We start from the raw sequence: 5,999 nt of genomic DNA on the forward strand, positions 1-5,999 counted from the left end.
GTGGGTGGGGCAGCAGGGACCACCTGAAGCATATCTGGCTGCAGCGAGAGCCTGTAGGCCTTGCTCCAGCCAGCCACACCTGCCGTACAGGACACCTAGCAGTACTGGGGTTTTGGGGGATCTCTGCCGACCAGATCAGTCATCCCACTGACCCTCAAATAATTCTATTTGTTGCCCCCAAACCACTTACTCTATCCCCATGGCACTCAGCCTCCCAGTTTCCCCAACTTCCCATTTCTGTTTAGGAAATAAAAGCTTGGGGTCGGCAGGAGAGCGGACATTCTCAAGAGGCAGAGTTCAGTCTAGCGCAGGAACATTTGGGACATGGAGACAATCAAGACTGTGCCCAGAATTGGACAAGGCATTGAGCTGAGCCACCAGTGAGAGTGGAAGCCATGGAGAAAGTCAGAGGTCTCGGAGCCAGTTCTCCAAACCAAGAGATGAGCTGCACAGCAGAGTGTGGCCTGCGGAGACAGGTGGCGTGAACACATGCCCAGCTTCACGCTGTTTCAGGCTGTGTGAAGATCAATAATGTAGGGTGCATATAATCAGCTCTTTTTCCCCATGCCAGCCTCCAGGGCAGCCTTCTTTACCCAAACTGTTGCCCAACCTCCACAATTATGTCTGGCCTGAGTTAGCCCAGCGCGTGGGGCCTTGCTTTACCCAGGGTTTACTCTGTATCCCCCCCCCTGCCACTCTTGCCTCCCCAACTTTACCTCCAAGGCTCACTGAGGGGTGCCAGTGATGTCACCCCCACTGCCCAGACCAGGGAATCCCACTGGGCAGATGTTACCAACTTGCCTCCCCACCCATTGGGAAGACAGCTTTCGTATTCTTGGTCTTCAAGCCCAGATACAGAATTCCCTAAAATGTCCTAACCTTCCAAGGCCACTGCCTGGGAACCAGCAAGCCTGGCAGAGAAAGGAGAGGAATTGCCAGCACTGGTACAACCTGCTGCCATGGAAACAAGTCAGCAATGTGCAAGGATGTGAGAGTGAGAGGCTCTGGTCAAATATGCTCAATGACAGAAAAGCTGGGCTGGAAAACTGGGGAAAATGGACTGGGAATTCTGGCTGAAATGGGAGGAAGGAGAGCTCTGGTTTAACTGCAGGTTAGCCTCGGACTGTGGCCTCATCAGGAGGCAGATGGCACGCCTTCAGTGACAGCCAAGGCTGTAGAAAGACCCCTGGTCTCAGTGCTACCACTGGCTCTTTGACCTAAACCTAAAAACTCAATATCCCTCAGATGGGAAAGTGAAAGTCCTAAGACTTTTCAGCTGTTGTAAATTGCAATAGATCACCATGACCCTGCAGTAGGCTGACGTCGGTAGGCCCCGAGCCGCACCAGGTCTGGAGTAATTAAGGCTTCCTGGAGCACTTCACTACATGGGAATCCTGACACACCCAGCAGGCACTTCCCTGTAGCCAGTGCAGCAGAGCAAACTGGAGAAGCAGGAAGGAGGGGACGTGCAGGATCCCAGGGCGGGCGCACATGTTACCAGGAAGATGGTGTAACAGCTCACTTTGGGTCACATCTCCAGGAAAAGGAGCATTTGTGGCCCCCAGACGTCCTGCACCACCTCACATCTAGTGAGAAAACGGAGTGTCAGCTTCGGTCCATCCCTTCCTTGGTTGTACCCACTTAACCTCTCCCCAGCTTCCTTGTTCAGATGACCACATCCTCTGTGAGCAACAGAAGATCCCAGGGGACATCTAAACAAGACTTAGGAGGGTTTGCCCTGTCCTCAAGCCATTCTCCCTTCAATCTTCTCTGTTCTGCCTTCCTCAAGTAAAAGCTCCATCCCAGATCCTAAAGAAGTTCTCCACACCCCAGGTCACTGGACAGCTGCTCTGAGCCGTCCGCTTCAGCATCAGCTCCTGGCACAAAAGTTCAGCCCTAGGCGGGCCTGTGGAAGGGCAGGGCCTAGAAGCCAGCCTGAAGATGGTGCTGCTGAGCCAGCCTCATTCCTTTGCAGCAGCTGTTGGTCTCAACAATCTGTTGGTGTGGTACATAGTTTCCCACTCCCAGGTGGGTCAGAGCTGGGAGAGAAATATCTCTGGGGAAGAGCAGGCCATTGAAAAAGAAGAGCCACGAATGACACAAAAGCCACAAGAGCCAAAGGAGTGTCCATCACTGGTCCTCAAGATTGCTTCCCAATCTTGTGCTGTACTGAGGCTGAAGGGAAGAGATACACCGGCCCTGAGATACATCCAGCCTTGGGTAAGAAGGCCTCGGTTTTCCCATCTGGATCAGCCTATAAAACCATCCCGCCTGGGAGGAAGTGACTCCAAAAATTAAGTTTTCACAATGGCTAAGGAATATTTTTGAAAATATAAGAACTGATGGCTGGGATGGGGTACAGCAATTATTACAGGTAGGCTAAAAACTCACTCCCATTTAACCATCAAAAATCTGAGATGGTTCTATCATTACCCCTGGTTCTGCAAATCAGGAAACTGAGCCTCAAGAGATGTAGCCACTTTGCCAAAAGTCACATACCCAAGTGTCTCTGGCTCTTCTTGGCCAGACCATACAGGTCCCTTTTTTTTTTTTTCCTTTTTGCATTTGGTCTGCAATGAGGGACAATGACCCCATACCTGCTAGACGAGACTTTAGGGATCATCTGCTTCAATCTCCTTACTTTAGAGAGAGGAAGCGGGCCCAGAGAGATAAAGGGGCATGTTCCTTGGGTCTCACAGAGGCAGGAACTGCTCTGCAACGGAATGGCAATGTGCACAAGAGTATGAGTCGAAGCTCCATTTTACAGAGGGGGACGTGAAGCCCTGAGCGCAGGTCCCCGATCCATCACAGGCAGAGCGGGATCCAACTCCCGGTGAGTTAGTTATCCTGCCGGATGCTACCGGCACCTTCACCTGGGGCGCCAATCATCAACTCACCTGCCCGCGCCCCGGGAATACCTGTCGGCGGCGCGCAGGCTCTTGGCAGGGGGTGACAAAACGCTGAGTGGGACCAGCAGGGCCGCGCAGACCAGTGCTCGAGTTGGTCTCGCCAACCCGGGCCCCTTAGCTTCAGAACGCCGAGGCCCCAGGACGCCCAGACGCTGAGGAGAACTGGAAAGCGCTGGCCCCAGCCCGGAGGCAGGGCCACCTGGTCTCCTTTCCTCGGGCTCTTACTTTGCCCCCTCAACAGTCTATAGACCCAGTCCTGGCGTCGGGTCACCACAGAGAGACAACTGACTCTCCTCAGAGTCTAGCCGCCGGGACTCGGGAGAGTGAAGTTCCTATGGAAACGGGGCGGGGGGTGTGTGGAATCTTTGCGCCTGCGCGAAGGCGCCAGGCACACTGGGAAATGTGGTTTCCAGACTGTCACCCGGCGGCCAGAACAACAGACGCAAGATGGCGCCCCAGCGTCGCAGTCCGTTCTGAGCCGCCAGGTTCCACGGCTGGCCTGGGCCCTTTCTCGGTGCTGCCGGCGTAGGAGAGGCCGTGGAGGCCGAAAGGTAGTTTCTCTTGGTAGCCGCGGCTCTGAGGCGTCTGGGAGGCGAGGTGAAGAGGTGGGCTCGCGGTCTTCGGATGGTTTCGTCTTGCCGATTGAAAATTTGCCCTGAGGAGGGGATGCCCTGGCTGGTGACTCGTCCCAGGCCGGGCCGAGCCGGGCCCGCTGGAGGAAGAACGATGTGGAGGTGGGAGCTGGCCCAGGAGCTACCGGGCCTCGGTTTCCTTATTTCTAAAAAGGGTGATAATTGTAATGGCTCCCATTTCTCCTCTGAGAGTGTTGCAAGGTTTATATGACATGATTGATGTGCAGATTGGACAGTCCTTTAAGAACATAAACAGGCATTCCCATTCTCTGTAAAGTAGTGCAATTTCTGGTAAGGAAATTAGGTAGTGCCTTTTAGAATTAAAAATGCACATAGTGGGACTTCCCTAGCAGTCCAGTGGTTAGGACTCTGCGCTTCCAGTGCAGAGGGCGTGGGTTCCATCCTTGGTCAGTAAATTAGGATCCCACATGCCAAGTGGAGCAGCCAAAAATAAAAAAAAAATTTTTTAAAGAAAAATAAAATTTAAAAAATGGAAACAATGCACATAGCCTCTGCTTCAGCGATTCTAGAAATACTTACTATGAAATTAATGGTCATGTGTGCACAACAAAGTATATACAGAGGTAATTAAGCATTAGTGGAAATGGAAACAAAGCAACAAATCACCATCGATAGATGACCACTTAAATAATGATGGATACCATTAAAGAGGATATGTGTGGTTATTGTTAAAATTAGGCAGAGCTTACTGTATTGATGTGCAACTCTCTGTGATATGAAAAAAATTGTCAAAATGCAGGATGTTAATAATGATTTAATTTATATTTTAAAAAGAATATACAAATATATTTGATGACTTAAGCATGGAATGTTTTTGGAGGGATTCAAGCTGGTAACAGTGGTTGCCTGTGAAGGATTGGAGGGCAAGATCAGATGGAGATGCTATTTTCATTTTATATCTTTTTTTAAGATACTGTATTTTTTTGCCCCTCTAGCAATTTGTGTGATCTTTATCTATACATATAGTTCTTTTTTTTTGGTGCAGGGTGTAGGGGTGCCACCTGGCTTGAGGCATCTCAGCTCCCCAACCAGGGATTGAACCCAGGCCCCAGCAGTGAAAGCCTGGAATCCTAACCACTTAGCCACCAGGAAACTCCCAGTATACATATAGTTCTTAATCATTTATCTGCATTTTTGATGCAGATAATTTCCCTTCCCATTTTTGTTTCTCCACGTGGTGAATTCTTACTTCTCAGAGTCCTCCATAGATTACGGTGGGCCCCGCAGCTCTGAGTTCCTCATTGGATCCTGCCTTCCCAGCTGCACAGACTTCAGGAGGGCAGGGCCCGACGTTGTCACCCCACTTCCCCCCAGCCTAGGCCTCGGACTGCTGACAGGGCAGCCTGGGTGGGAACCGTGGTTGCCTGAGACGGCAGGCAGCCCCCTCTCGGCTCAGCTCAGTAGGGTGGGTCAGCCTAGTGGGTCAAGACTCAGATCTAGCTTTTCTGACTCTTACCTTGTGATGCTGAACCTGCTACCCACAGAAAAGCGATTCCTCTTCTAGAGGGCACGTTGAGGCTGAATTCTGTCGATGTACAGGTGACGTGTATTGTTAAAATATCAGAGCAGGAGGGGGAAGCCTAGGGATTTCCTAGTTTAATCCTTTTGTTTTACAGAAAGAAACAGAGACTTAAGGTGAATTAAGATGCAAGTGATAAAGCTAGGGCTAGAACCTGTCTCTGTCCACCAGGGTTAGAGCAGCGCTGGGGGTCCAACCTGGGTCTGGGTGAGACAGTCACTCCTAGAACTGAGCGTGAAGTCTCAGTTAACAAGAACATTTGCCACCAGCTCCCATCTGTGAGGTCTGCTGTGAGGGAAGGAGTTGTACCCGCCCACTCCCCGCCCCCAACCAGACTAGAGTTATAGGGCACCGTGTTGCATCATCTTGGGAAGCGGGGAGAGGAGTGCCAGCGGTGGGCCTGCCTACTCTTCTTGAACACTGCAACTGAACAGAGAGAACCCCTTGGCAGAGGAAAGGACCATCGTGGCTCCTTCTTCCCTGGCAGTGGTGGGTTGGCTTAGAAAGTGAGGCTCTCTTGCATTGTAGCAGGAAGATTCTTGGGACCCAAAGTGTGCTCAGGAACTAGCAGCAAGTGTGCAAAAGGAACCTTAGTTTCCGGGACAGGCTCGGTCCTGTCCAGATAGGCATTGGCAGCTTCCATTTCCTCATAGGTAACTCCCTTCCGCTGCCCCAACAGCGTCAGCACCTCCTGCCCAGTGTAGACTTGTTCCCCTGCTGACCTGCCGGAGGGGACGTGTGCAGCCAGCATTTACCCAGGCCCTGCCCTGGGAGATGGGGGCCTCTCTTCTCTTCCCCATTCTTCCTCCCACCCTCCCCACCCCAAACACACCACTGCCCACATGGGCCTGTCACGAGATACCTGGGAACTGTGAGGAGACTGGAAGGGGTAACGAGAGGCCAGACTCCTCGTGTAAC

General features: G+C 51.8%; 1 long non-coding RNA gene across 1 annotated transcript in view; it reads left to right on the forward strand.

Moving 5' to 3' along the window:
- Positions 1 to 3,320: 3,320 nt before the first annotated feature.
- The window catches only part of LOC104986973, an 8,047-nt gene continuing 5,368 nt past the window's right edge, over positions 3,321 to 5,999 (forward strand). The window contains exon 1 of the long non-coding RNA XR_825089.1: positions 3,321 to 3,460. This is a non-coding gene — a long non-coding RNA (uncharacterized LOC104986973). The remainder of the gene's footprint in view (positions 3,461 to 5,999) is intronic.

This window comes from Bison bison, unplaced genomic scaffold (assembly GCF_000754665.1).
Source record: "Bison bison bison isolate TAMUID 2011002044 unplaced genomic scaffold, Bison_UMD1.0 scf7180017864080, whole genome shotgun sequence".
In the NCBI taxonomy this organism is placed as follows: domain Eukaryota; kingdom Metazoa; phylum Chordata; class Mammalia; order Artiodactyla; family Bovidae; genus Bison; species Bison bison.